Source organism: Pollicipes pollicipes, unplaced genomic scaffold (assembly GCF_011947565.3).
Source record: "Pollicipes pollicipes isolate AB1234 unplaced genomic scaffold, Ppol_2.1 Scaffold_3447;HRSCAF=4054_pilon_pilon_pilon, whole genome shotgun sequence".
NCBI classification, from domain to species: domain Eukaryota; kingdom Metazoa; phylum Arthropoda; class Thecostraca; order Pollicipedomorpha; family Pollicipedidae; genus Pollicipes; species Pollicipes pollicipes.
The window spans coordinates 4,273,225-4,287,906 of record NW_023596297.1 but is presented as its reverse complement, the minus strand read 5'-3'; positions in this window follow the sequence as shown (position 1 = coordinate 4,287,906).

Genomic DNA, 14,682 nt, shown 5'->3' with positions numbered 1-14,682 from the left:
CTTCCGGTTCGCTGGGGAGCCATCACCAGCCAGTGTGACAACAAATCGATGGTCACCTGAGCGTGCGAATCGCACGAAGCATAGGATCATAGGAGGCGGACCTTTGAGCTACAGCAAGCTTCAGTCGGGGGTTCCTTGCAACAAGACACTCCGTCAAATAACGCGCCAGGTTTGCAGCCATCGGCGTCGGAAAATAAACAAAGCGCGCCCTGTGTCAGCCGGCGCCATCTCGCTGAGCGGCGGCCGCGCGGCACGCGCCACACCGCGCTCTGACCTAAGCTCGCACTCGCTGGCGCTGAGCAGCACGTCTCGCGCGCTGTACATGGCGTCCAGGCTGCTGGAGGGCGGCGGTCGGAGACGGCGCTCCAGCGACTGCTGCATGGACAGGGTGGGTTCGGAGAGGGCCGACGCGAACGGCTCCAGTTGAGAGCTGGAGCTGGCCGCGGGGGAGGGACCCAGCTGCTCCAGGATCTACCAGGAAGACCGGACACGGCGGGTCAGGCGGGTTTGGTGCTCCGGCAGCCGTCAGCAGGGGCAAGGGACGGGCCACCGGCGGCGATCACACCCACAGCAGGGCCAGGAGAGCGGAGGAAGGGGCGGAGATGGACGAAAATGGGGACCTCATGTGGATGGACCGCCGCAAGACCGCTCGATTCCATGCATGCCGTACCTACAGAGTCGAGATCGCCACCTATGGCCCGTTTGATCGAGAGGACGGACAAAAACTAAGCACATGCGACCGATTGCATGACCTTAATGCTGCTGTTTAAGCACCGTAAGAACCAGAACACGTATCTTCACGAATGCAGAGAAAGTGGACGTAAAACAGGCCTTTGGCAGGCTGTTGGCTTTCGACCCTCTCAACTAAGTTGCGCTAAGAGGATCGCTCTTTTTGTGAATATGTCATATACGGAAATGTATGCAAACAACTCTGAGCGCGATTACGAGCTAATCCGATTCCGAATGTCTGCTCCATCGTTTCTAATATTCATTGGCTGATAAACGAAGGAGTACATGATTAATGTCGGATGATCGGAAACGATCTGGATGCAAATTATAACACAGGTTTTGCAGGTGAATATCGATTTCTTTGCCGACACTGGCTGGCGGGCTCCACCAGCTTCCGCATGGCGAATTAACGTTTAGGGCAAGCGCAATTAAGGCAAAGGCGAAGACTACCATGAACTAGGGTCGTTCCTCGCCCGTAAAAACCGCGGCCAGTTCCTATGCTGCGCAGAAGTCACGGAAAAGTAGTTGGGTCCTTTGACCGTGATGTCTTCATGCTGTAAGTGATGGGCCCATTCCTTTGCCCTAAATGCACATGATTTAAAAACGCATGCAACGTTGCCACTCCTCCCCCCCCCCCCCCATTTCTAAAGCATACATCGCCCGCACCCCCTCCCTGTGCGCGCTTCAATATAGCAACAGCAGAGCTTTCGGCAAGCCGAGACTCAACCCCCCGCATGCCCTGAGAAGGCGCCGCGTCCGACCAGCGTCGCCGGCTACCGGTGTCGTACCGAGTCGGCGCCGCGGCGGCCCGCCCACGCCCACCTGCTTAGCCTCGTCGTAGTCGCGCTGCTCTTCGGCGATGTCGGCCGCCCGGCCGATCCTGGTACCGATGTCGGCCAGCTTGCCGACGATCGAGTTGGGGTTGATGCCGATCTCGACGGGACCGATGACGAGCCGGTGCTCCTGCTCGGCCGTGCCGCGCTGCGCCGCCACCGGCGGCAGGTAGCTCGGGTAGCTCTTCAGCAGCGAGCCAGCTCACCTCCGCCTGCTGGTCCGTCTCGCGCGCCCAGCTGGGCACCGTGCGGAACTGCGGGTCGCTCGGCACGCTCGACGACGGCACCGGCGCCGGGCCCGTCTCGACGTGCGCCGCGGCGACCGGCCGCGTCACGCGACGGCGGTCTGCCTCGTCCACGCTGAAGGAGCCGATCACCACTTCGTCGGTGGTGGAGGAGGCGCGCGGTGGCGAGTCGGGCGGCGTCCCCTCCAGGTCGGAAGGGTGGATATACATGTCCTCGCCGCTGGTCTGGTACGCCTGTGCCGTCTCGAACGCGGAGCGTGAGACGAGCGCCGCCGCCGGCCGGTGCACCGACGATGTGGCGTCCGGCGTCGAGCGCGTGTTCTCCGGCCGGTGGTCGGCGGGGGTGAAGCGGCGCTGCGTGCGCGGCTCGGCCGGCTCCTCCTCTTCCGGCACCGCCGGCACTTCTCTCCGGCCAGAGGACGGCGGTGACGGCTTCTTGCGCTCCTTGCCGGGGCGACGGATGTCGGCGGCCGCGTCCCCGTCCTGGCGGCCAGCCGGCGGCTGGTCAGGTACTGGCACCGACGGCCGAGACGAAGGCGGCGGCGGAGCCGAAGATGGTGGCGGAGGCGGGGACGGCGACGACGTTTCTTCTTGTGCCGGCGCCACGTTTTCCTGGCTGAAGCGCACACGCGTACCGCTGGACCGCTGAGACAGTGAGCCAGCCGAGTCGCGGCGGCTGGGTGGCGACGGCTCCCGCTCCACAGACGAGCGACGCGAGCTCGGCCGCCTGTCCGCCGGCGGCGGCGGTAGCTGTGGAGGCAGCGGTGACTGTGGGGGCGACGGTGGCTGTGGCTGTGGCGGCGGCGATGTCTCCTGTTCCGGAGACGAGCGACGCGAGCTCGGCCGCCTGTCCGCCGGCGGCGACGGTAGCTGTGGAGGCGGCGGTGACTGTGGGGGCGACGGTGGCTGTGGCTGTGGCGGCGGCGATGTCTCCTGTTCCGGAGACGGGCGACGCGAACTCGACCGCCTGTCCGCCGGCGGCGGCGGCGGCGGTGGCGGCGACGACGGGCTGCGGTCGCGTGCGGTTTCGGTGTGACGGCGACGCCTGTCCCACGGCTTCGACCCCTTCACCTTGCACTCTGAACCGGTGCCCTCGGAGGTACGCTTGTGCTTAAGGCCGTCGGCGCCGGTCGCCACGAACGTCTCCGACGCGCCGACATCGTCGCGGCCGGCTAGGCGGCGCAGCCGGTTGCGCAGGTACTGCAGCTCGTCGCTGGGCGAGCGCCAGGCTACCAGCTCCTCGGTGGAGTCGAGCGCGCGCAGGGCCCGCTTCAGCGAGGCGATCTCGTCCGTCCAGCTGGCGGATCTCGAGCGCCGTGCGCCGGTCCGCCTCTCGCTCCTCATCCGACAGATCAGCCGTCAGCAGCTGGATTGAGCGCATGTTCTCGGCCTTCTTGTCGTAGAGGCCGGCCAGGCCGCGGTTGTGCACGCCCAGCACGCGCTCCACCAGGTCGGGCTCGCCGTCTGGTGCGCCCTGCGGCCGGTCGTGCAGCAGCTGCACAATCTTGCGCGACGTCGGGCTCTCGCGCATGGCCTGCACCTGGAGCGCGGCCTGCTGCTCGGCAGAGTCCTGCGTCGCCGACTGCACGTGCAGCAGGAACGGGTAGTCGCGGTAGGTGTCGGCGGGCGCGGCGGCGCCGGTCGTCGCCGCCGCCGCTGCCGGCTCCGGCTCGGTGGCCGCCTTGCTGGCTGGCTCGCTGGCCGCCTCGCTGGGCGGCGAGGCACGGTTGGGGTCGTGGCTGTGCGAGCGGCGCACCGGGTGGTGCACGATGATGTCGCGGTCGCGACCGGGCGCCGGACTAGTGGAGCGTGGCCGCCGCTGCGACTGCCGAGCGCCCGGCTCCTCGCGCAGTGCCTTCCGCACCTCTTCGGCCACTAGCTGGCTAATCTGCGGCAGGCGGCATATCTACAGTAGTATGCGGCGCATGCACACAAAACTGGTTAGAACGTTTGACACTGACTTTGCTAAGAATACCTTAGCGGAAACAATATCGCAGGTTATTTTGAAAAAATGGAGAATCGTAAAGAACAAGTTTAACAACGAAAGAAGAACATCTGTCACAAGTCACTATCCTATCAAATTTAATGCATGCCCGCCAAAGGAGGCATCGTTATCACAAATACTCCCATGAAACCGCATGTCACAAAAACTGTTAAGTGGTTCATCGTAGATGGAACAGTGACAACCGCGCTTCAGTTAGAAGCAGTCGCCGTACACTTGGACCATTCCACCTAAATTGCACAGTTGGAATCTCAAGCTTATGCCGCTGTTGTCATTGGGATTAACGACGGATTCAGCCACTGACGCTATAATTGGCGCCACCTGTCTCTCACCCTGACAGCAAGGGAGCGAAGCTGATACCGTGGCGGGAATTATGTTCTCGGTACGCGGGCAAGATGAAGAGGCCGGCGGAACGCGGCACAGACATTCGATTAAAAGCATGACGCGTGCACATGAATCATGAGTATTTTGACCAAACTATGACCGTAAGTGATCGAAAAACATAGACGGATACAACCTCATCACCTCAGCTTGTTACACGGAGGCACGGCTCTTTTGGCCACGTTTACAGCGATGCACCGAACAGACGCTCCGTCACTGGGCAGGGGAGTGTTCGGGCCGGGCCTGGGTTCGGGGCGCCCCGGTCCACCGGACGTACCTGATCCGGCGTCAGCCTTACGCCGCCGGCGGCGTCCGGCTCGATGCCGGGCGAGGCGCGCCGCACGCGCTCCGAGCCGGGTCGCGAGGCGCTGCTTCGCTGTGACTCGGCACTGGGCGCGTAGTGTGAGGGCGGCGGCGGCGGCGGCGGCTCGCTGTATACGACGGCTGCCAGCACGGGCGCCGGCAGGCCCATGGCCTCGACGTAGGGCTTGACGGAGCGCGGCGCCTGGATGGGCCGCGGTCGCCAGCGCTCGCCGCGCTCCAGCCGCGCCAGCCCCAGCTCCAGCACGTCATTGATCTGGTCGATGACGCGCGTCAGCTCGGCCAGGTCGACGTCGGCCGGCGAGGGCGAGCGCGAGCGGCCGGCCAGCTCGTCACGCAGCTGCTGCTGCTCGCGGCGCAGCTGGCGCACCTCGTCCGACAGCTGGCTGATGAGGTCCGAGCGGTCCGACTGTTGCGACATGGTTAGGTCGGAGCGGGACGGCGCGGCGCCGCTGGATGAGGCCGGCCGGCCGGCGGAGGACGCCGGCCCACCTGAAGCGGCGCCGCTGGCCGGCGCCGGCTGGGTCGAGCGCAGCTGCGAGGCCGACCAGCGTTTCCACTCGCAAGACTGGCACGGCCGCGGCACGGGCTCACCCGGGCCACGTTCCGTCTTGTCGCACGTGCAGGGCTCCTCGCCGAGGTCGGGCTGCTCGCGCAGCTGCGAGAGCGCCGCCGAGCCGCCGGTGGGCGCCGCCGCCGACTTCAGCTTGGACGCCGACCACCGCTCCCAGTCGCAGTTGGTGCAGCCGGGCCGGCCTAGGGAGGCGGCGCTGCCCGGCATCGATTGTGCCTGCCGGATCTTGCCCAGGTTTGAGGCCGACCAGGGCGTCCAACCGCAGTCCTTGCAGCCCGCGGCGCCGCCGCCGTTGGCGGAGGCGCCGCGCTCCGTCGGCTGGCCGGACCGAGGCCGGCCCAGCCCACCCGGACCGTAAAGGGCCACCTTCTCCACCACGTCGATGGTGGCACCCCGGTTGGACGTGAAGTTCTCCATGCGCACGATCTTGTCGTCGTACACCATGAAGCACTCGTCGCCCTCAACATTGTCGGGTCCGTGCATCTGCTTCCACTGTGCGCCGGCCGCGCCGCAGCCCACCGCCTGCAGCGTGTGGTTCCAGCTGGGGGACGTGCCGGCCGGCAGGTCCAGCGGCGGCGGCGGCGGCTGCCCCGGCCCCGGCGGACCGGACCGATCGCGTCGCTCCCAGCCGGCCGGCGGCGCCACCAGCGTGTGCGTGGAGGCGGTCACGTCGGGCGCGTCGGCGCGCTCCCAGCTGCGCGGCCGCTGCGAGGCGGGCCGGCGCCGCGCCGCGGACGGCTCGGCGCTGAGCGAGCGCGCCTGGCCCCAGCCGGGCGGCGCAGAGAGCGCGTGCGGGTCGCCGCCACGCACGCTGACCGGGTCGGCACGGAAGTCGTCCCAGCTGCCCCACTTGCTGGGCGGGCCGGCGGACTCTGGCCCGACCTCGCCGCCAAACCGCACCTGCGGCCCGCCCGGCGGCCGGCGCGGCGGCGCCGAGGCCGCGCCGTGCCGGCCGCCGTAGCCGCCCAGCTTGCCGAAGCCAGGAGCCTCGCCGTCCCGGCCGCGGTACCCCTGGCCGCCGAATCTCGAGACCTCGAATCTGCCGTTTCCAGACGGTTCAAAGCCGTCATTTCCGTACCCCATGTCGCCGGTACGCTGGCCATAGCCTTGGTTTCTGTAACCGCCGCCTCCGTACCCCTGTCTTAGGTTCCAGTTACCATAGCCCTGGTTTGCCATCGCGGGGTTGCCATATGCCCCCATGCCACGGCCACCGTACCCGCGGCTTCCAGCGCTCTGGCTTCCGTATCCTCCGTAGCCCACATTTTGGTTACCATAGCCACCAGGAGTCATACCCTGGTTACCATTTCCACGCCGACCCATGCCATAATTCTGGGCTCCCCAGCCTTGGGTCTCATACCCACGTGGGCTCAAGTCCTGGCCTCCGTAGCGAGCACTTTGGCTCCCATACCCCTGACCTGTCATTCCCTGCCGGCCGTAGCCACCGCCTGCCATGCCCTGGCTGCCATACATCCCGGCGCCGCCGTACCTCGGCATGCCCTGAGCGCCGTAGCCGGCGTTGCCAGGGCCGTACGCGTCCTCCACGCGGTGTCGCAGCATCGGGTCGTCGCCAGGGTTTGGGGCGCTCGCGTCATCATCACTACTACTGCTGTCTCTCTGGCCGCCGCCGGCGCCGGCACCGGCGCGCCCGCGGCCACGCCCGGTCCTGCGGCGGCCGCGGCCCTGCGCAGGCCCGGTCAGCTGATCCGTCAGCCAGATGTAGACCAGTATATCCGGCATGCCGGGCCGCAGCGCCACCTGCGGCCCGCTGAACGGCTTCACCAGGTCCATGCGGATCGGCTGCTGCCGCCACAGCAGGAACCAGGCCATCAGCTTCTCGACGCGCTCGTACTTGCCGAGCCGCTCGACGCCGACGCCGGAGGCCAGCAGGAACGCCGGGTGTTTGAGCGACACGCGGTCGCCGGCGCAGTCCGCCCCGCCGCCGCCGCCCGCCGCCGGCGCACCGATCGCCGCGCGCCGGGGCAGCGTGCTCCAGCTGCGCGTCCGACCTCGGCGCTGCGGCGGCGTTTGGCCGTGGCCGACCGATTTGCTGCGCCGCCTCGCCGGCTGGCGCGGCCCCTCTCGCGGCGCGCTTGGGTCCCCGTTCAGGAGGAACTGCGCATCGCCGCCGGTCGGCCGCCAGATGTCACTGAAGCTGACGCAGCGAAACAGGCCGCGCCGGCGGCCAGCCGGTGCCGAGCCCAGCTGCTCGGCCGACCGGCTGCCCCGCACCGGCGGCGGCAGCCGGCCGGGTGCGGCGGCGGCGGCCGGGGTCTGGGACGCGGCGGCCAGCGGCGGCTGCTCGGCTAGCGCCGCCAGCAGCTTCCTGTATCCGGCCAAGAAGGTAGGCGAACTGAGCTCGTTGCTTTCGTGCCAGCGGCGCCAGGCCTGCGAGCAGCGGTGGCGAAAGCCCGGCGAAAGGCTCGGTCGGCGCCGCCATGTCCAGCACCGTGCGCAGGAATCCGAGATATTCGGCCCGCGTCTCCAGCGGCGTCAGGTCATCCTGCGGCCCCGTGAACAGGGCGCCGTCCGGCTCCAGCCGCAGCCGCAGCCGGCCGCCGGCCGTCGCGCTCTCTTGCCGCAGGTGCTGCAGCCGGCAGCCGTCCAGCAGGCGCTGGGCGGCGCTGCCGTCGCGCGGGCCGCGTAGTACGATGTCCCAGCCGTGCGCGCCGGCCAGCGCGTCGTCGCCGTCGCCGGCAGCTGGGTGGCGCCAGCGGCGCACTAGCCGCAGCAGGCGCTGTTCGTTTTGGTCGCCGAGCTGTGAGATGTCGCCCAGCACTTCCGCCACCCGGTCCGCCAGCCGAGGGTCGGCAGGCGCGAGCAACGCCGCGTCCAGCGCCAGCGCGCACAACTGGTCTGGCCAGCCAGCCAGCGGCTGCAGCGGCCGCAGCGCCGCCGCCAGCGCGGTCACGGTCAGTGCCGACTCCAGCCGGCCGGCGGCGTCCGTCTGGGGACAGAGCAGCACCCTCTCCGTCAGTGACATCAGCTGGCACCGGCCAATAGGTCACGGGCGGATGGTGAACAGTCATCGCAGCGAGAGGCGCGGAGTAGTTTTGTGTGGACGACAGCGCTGAATCAGGTCGGTCCGACGTTGCGATGCGCCATCCAACAACGGAACTTATCATGGATCACACTGTTCCCAATAGTATGCGTTTCCGCACCAGCCCTGACAGTGATCAGCTCGTGTGTCCGCCGCCTGTCCTCCGCAGAATGATCGTTAACGGCTGACCGGTCCGGTTCGACCTCAGCGTGCCCCACTGACCGGTGTGGTGCGGCCGGCCAGCGCCAGCTCGTCGCGCTCCTGCAGCAGGTAGAGCAGCAGGCAGAGGTGACGCAGGAGAGCCGTGGGTGCCGCCAGGTCGGCCGACTCTGGCGGCGCCTCCGGGTCAGGGGCGGGGCCACCGTCCTCCAGCAGGGCACTCAGTTGACGGAACGTGCCCTCCAGGCTAGTCTCCAGCGCCGGCGATCGAAACAACTGCGACATGCGGTATACGTCACACAGCTGACACAGGCAGCACAGCCCGCGACTGGTATCGGTCACACGTGGTACGCACAGTCCTTAAATGCGACGCAGCTGGTTCATACCAAATTTGCAGCGTGCAACTCTGTGAGATACAGCTTGCCCAAGCCACGCACTACCGTCACCGAAACTGAGTCGTGCTCGAGCCGCGGGTCGGCTGCTCTCTCGGCCCAGGTGCCGTCGATAACATCAAAACTTCACTCAATCCCAGAGATACCGCTCACGGCACCCAATCGCTGCCCATATTTAGGTTGCCCCACGCTGCCGCCGTCCGCGGCGCGGTGCCTGCTCCGACCGCCATCCCTACCCACATCTGAGCGCGCCACTGGTGACGCCACACAGTACCTGATCCAGCCGCTGCCGGCGGCACGCCTGGCGCAGTGACGTCAGGTAAGCCAAGGCGCAGCGCTCCAGCAGCCCGGCGGCGCGCAGTGCGGCCAGCAGCTTCTGAACAGCGTCGGCCAGCCGCCAGCGCGCGGCGGCTTCCGACTCGGTGTCGTCCGCCGGCTGGGCGCCGGCCGGCGGCAGGTACAGCGGCACGGCCGGCAGCGGCTGGCTGGCCGGCACGGCGCACGGCAGTGGTCGCAGCGCGGCACGCAGCTGCTCCAGCAGGCCGCGCAGCAGGCCGGCCAGCAGTGGCGCACCGGCCAGCAACGCGGCCAGCAGCAGGTGGCGCAGCGAGCCGGCGTCCAGACTGGTGGCCGGCAGCGGCAGGTAGATGGCCGTCTGTTCAGCCAGAAGCTGCGCGGCTGGGCCCGGCTCGGAGGTGCGGTCCGGTACCGGCCTGTCGACGGCCGGGGTCAGCGACAGCAGGGGCTCGGACACCGCGGCCCACACCATGCATTGCCCGGTCAGCTGACCGGCACACAGACAGCTGGACCCAACAGGCGTGGTCCTGGTCTGACGAATGTAGGAGGTGCTGATAGGAAGGTTTGTATGGGTGGGTTAAATTCGGCGCTGGTCACTGAGTTATGTGGGACTATGATTATGTCAATGGGGTTATTTCGTTAACTGTAGCTGCTCCAGACCAGTCACCCGACTTATTAAGTTCTTCAGATTGCACTCATGGCGCTCGCATGCACATCAAACAATCTCTCAGCTGTCACTTCTGTGTTTAATGTGTAGCTGTCACTTTTACTTTTAATGTGAAGACGTACATGATGGCATACGCTGATGCGAGCCTCTACCGGACGGCGCGTGAATCCCTTTCATCCATGCTGTCCCGTAAGGGTGCCACAGCATAAACTCTCCTCCGGCGGACCGTACGGTGCTGGGCGCACTGACTGACCGGGTCATGAGTGTTTCCATTTCACGGTGCATCACGCAGACCAGCAGCGCTGCCCGCCAGTCGCCCAGCTGGCGCGCGAACCACGCCGCCTCCGTCAACAGACCGCAGCACAGCAGCAGCTGGAGACACATGTGACTACGGCACTATCCGTAGCGTGAAGCGGTGCATACGGAACAGAACAACGAAAAGGGTTGAAGTTCTATCGCGACAGAGCTACATAGAAGCCTTATACATTACTCAATGCAATGCAGCAAAATGCATCCAAAATACGATTCATTTTGCAGGGTGAAAAACACCTGCACAGAACATGGCGAACCAAGGTCGTGGAACATTGGCTCCCACCTTAAAGGCCTGTTGCGGGCTCCATATGTCGGAAAGATAGTGGGCCGAAATGTCGGCAGTCATTGGGTCCCGGCTAACTACAGACAGCTTCCGCCCTGCAATGCGAGCACACGTGTGGTTCCGAGCACGTCACAAATACATTCTCCGCCAAAGGCAGGCGGTATACCACAGCTTGGGTGACAACGCACTGAGCGCGCACATAATTCAATCTAAGGGTAACTAACTAGTGTTAACAGGCAACTGTAACAGTCAGTCAGGTACTTTATGGTCTACTTGGCAACAACTCGCTTTATTTAGCCGAGAAAGCACATCGATAACTGCATCGACAATTCAGAAAGAGCCTAATGAATACATCGACAACTCAGCAGCCGCTGCGGCCGGCGCCGCCCCACTCGCGGGCGGTACCACGCGACCGCCTCCACAGCCGTGCCGCGCGACTCAGGACACTCACGCGAGCAGCTGCGTCCCGTCTTAGTCAGCGGCGGCTCGGGCCGCGCCGTGTGGGGCGGCTGCACGGCCAGCGGCGCCGCCAGGTGGAAGCGCGCCATCAGCCGCGCCAGGCTGCGCAGCAGGCGGCGGCCTGTCTCGTGGCGCAGCGTGGCGGCCAGGCCGAGGGCGCCCGGCGCGCCGCTGACCCGGCGCAGCGCCGCGTCAGCCGCCTCCAGCGCCAGCCGCAGCCGGCCGCCGGCCACGTGCAGGTAGAGCAGGCCGTGCGCCAGGCGAGAGGCGCGCGCCGACCGTTGGGCCTGCAGCGCGGCGCCTAAGCTGGCCGCTGAGCCGCGCCGCGGCGCCGGCCCAGTCACCAGACAGGTAGCGGCGCAGGAACGGCGTGCGGCGCGGCAGGCGAGGGCCGGCCAGGGGCAGGCCCTGCTGCTGCACGCGCGCCTGCAGCTGGCCCAGCAGCGCGGCCAGCTGACGCTGCTGGTCAGTCGGCAGCTGCGCCCGCTGGCGGCGATAGACGGCACTGGCGCGCAGCAGCAGGCGGCGCCAGAGCGGGCCGAGCGCCGCTGCCGGGCCGCTCCAGCAGGGATTCTGGCCCGCCGACAGCTGAACCGCAAAGAGCACGGCCATCTGGTGTCGCTCCAACGGATCGACGCACCGCGCGGCCGGGTCAGGGCGCAGCTGGGCCGCCTCAGCCGACTGGAGGACGCGGTGCAGCGTTTGGAGCGCAGCCAGCGCGTCCGACGCCGGCATCCGGGCCGAGCCCGCCAGCGCCGCGGCCACGCCGCCCGCCAGCAGACGCACGCCGGCCAGCGTGGCCTGGCCGCCGGTCGGACTGAAGGCGGCCAGTGTGGCCAGCCGGCCCAGCAGCGGCAGCAGCCGCTCCAGCCTGCCGCGCTGGCCGCCCAGCCGGCCGCAGCCGTCGGCGAGCGCGGCGACGGCCAGCTGGCGCGCCAGCCGGCAGACGGCAGTAGCGCGGCCCGCCCACTCCTGCGTGCAGCGGCCGCGGCTCGCCTGGCACACCAGCAGCGCCTGGGCGGACATCAGGCGGCCGCACAGGGCGCGCACCTGGTCCCAGTGCGACGCCTCCTCCGGCGCCGGCGCCGCCACCTCCTCGTACGTTGGCTCGTCGGCGAACGACACACGCTTGCGGCGTCGGCCGGCTCGCTGCACGGGCCGCCGCGTCGGCACGTACTCGTTGCCGGCCGGACGGACGGTCGACGGCGTGCGCGAGCATCGGCCGTCGCCGGTGGCGGCCGGCTTCGGCGCCGCCCGGTACGCCGACGACGCAGGTGGGGAGAAGCCAGTCGAGTCCAGCACTTCACTCCGCTTCAGGGCAGTCAGCAGTTCTTGGCAGGACGCGATGAACCGATCGCAGATGCTCAGTGGGCTAGGGAGGAGAGCAGGCAAAATCAACGAATGATGCACAGCGGCAAGACAAGTGCGTGTTGTAGGCAGACAGCCGCTCGCATAGTCACCATAAATGGGACAGCAGGCGATGCAGCACAGATTGCTGATCCCTTCCAAACGCGGATGTTGACTAATACTTATCACGTATGGCATCAGTAATTCGCGCTTCACTGCATTTCTGCGACTCCTGTTTACTACAATAATCCACTTCATGCATGCTATCAGGCTAATGCAACTAAAAATGATTAAACAGGACCAATCAAGCACCACAGAGGCTCGTAATCTGAAGTCCGTGCACCCAGTAGCGACCGACTGCACAGGCAAAGCAGGTAACGGAACACTGGGAATAGGTCTTGTTCTAAACTAGTTGCAAAACACTGCAAAAACCTCACCAACAATAAGCTATTAGTCTATCAAAGGGCACCGCACTGATGTTTCTGTTAACCCCTAAGTAAATCGCAACTGAAATTATTGTCCGGTCCATCGTCCCCTCCTCCTATATTAGCATGTGCGCGACGTTTTGACCAGGTAGCTCTCCAGCCATCGTCAGGTGTTCTTGAGTCACTATATGAACGCCAAACATCATCCAGTCCTTCCCAGGACTAAATAACGCCTGACGACGCCCAGAGAGTAGATTGGCCGAGAAACGTTGTGTTCATACTAACACACAAGACGATGGCGATAAACCGAACAATTATTCCGGTCGCGACACCGACATCTCGTCTCAGTGCTTCTGTCAAACTTAAGCGTATCAATAAGAATGATGACAAAATGGGGCAAATCTCCCACGACAGCGAACGACACGTAGCTGACGCACCACATGCCCCTCACCACCACGCCACCCAAACATGTTGTATACCTACGCGTGGCCTTTCACCTCGACCATGGTGACCATGTAGCCGGAGGAGCACAGGAGGACGGGCCGGCGAGGATGGGCGGCCACTGAGAACCGCTGGCGGCGCGGCTGGGCGACGGACCGGGCCGACGACAGCGGCGAGCCGCCCGCCTCCGTCGGCTCACTGGCACGATACAGCGGCAGCATGCCATCAAACACAGCGGTACACGTCACCAAACACAGCGGTACACGTCACCAAACACAGCGGCACACGTCACCAAACGCGGCGGCACATGTCACCAAACACGGCGGCACACGTCACCAAACACGGCGGCACGCGTCACCAAACACAGCGGCACTTGTCACCAAACGCGGCGGCACATGTCACCAAACACAGCAGCACACGTCACCAAACACAGCGGCACACGTCACCAAAAACAGCAGCAGATCTCACCAAGCGCGGCGTCATACGTCATCAAACATAGCAGCACACGTTACCGAACATAACGTAGGACATTACCAGACATGTCGCACATCACAAAGCAGTGTTATGCAACAAAACAGCGTCAATCATAATACTGTGGTATCAGATATCACCAAAATAGTGCCAGACGCCACCACACAGCGTCAGGGTCGCCAAACACGTGTCAAACCTAATCAAACGCAGCATATGACATCAGAGAACAACATAAAACGTCACGAAGTGCATGATCGGACGTCACCGATGCGATGGCACATGTCACCGAAAAAAGTGTCGCATGTCCGTACATACACGGCCACAGGCATCACCAAACACACCAAGCAGTATAAAACACAAGGCATGACAACACCAGACACAGCGACGCACGCCACCAGACGCAGCGTCACACTTCAGTAAACATAGCATAATTCATCACTATATACAGCGTCACACGTCAGTTAACACAGCATAATTCATCACCAAATGCAGCGTTACATGTCGTTGATCACACATCACACGGCGACAGAACCAGTCCTGGCGTTAACAACCATTGTGTGCGCCCACCGACCGGACTGTGCGAGTCAATAGGACACATAATGTATCATCAAACACACCGCAGCCCAAACCTGTCGGATATCACCGACCAGACCAGCAGCCGACGCAAACACGGGGCTGTTGTCTCCGACAGGCGGTCGGGGCTCGCTCTCCCATCGCCTCACCTGTCAGTGGCCAGCGGGTGGAGCAGCAAGTAGGGTCGTGCCGCGCCGCCGCCACCGTCGGCTAGCAGCAGCGGCACGGGCTCGGCCAGCGCCGACAGCAGCGCCAGCGAGCCCTGCTTGGTGACGGCGGCCAGCAGTGCGTCACCGGCCAGCCAGCAAAGCGACGCGATCCAATAGTACCTGCCGCGGACGGGTGTTAGTAGAGGACCGGGGCAATCCGCAGGTACGCACAGCATGCTTCTTCACCGCCACGGGTGGTGGCAGTGGTGAAGGCTGTTAGGAAATGACCGGGGCAATCCGCAGGCACGCACAGCATATCTCTTCACCGTCACTGGTGGTGGCAGTGGTGGTGGTGGTGGACATGCCGCTCGTCATGGACCTTCCGCTGGAGGCATTAATGGTGTGTGTATTGATGTACGGTCATGCAGCTATAACGGAGAGAACGGAGGACATGTCGCCACTTATAATGGTACCGCTGTGACCAGTCGATGATGGCTGTGGCGATGGGTGTAACGTGACTGTATGGACCTACCGATGATGGTGGCAGCTGTGTTGAACGTACCGCTGGTGGCGATGGTGAACGCG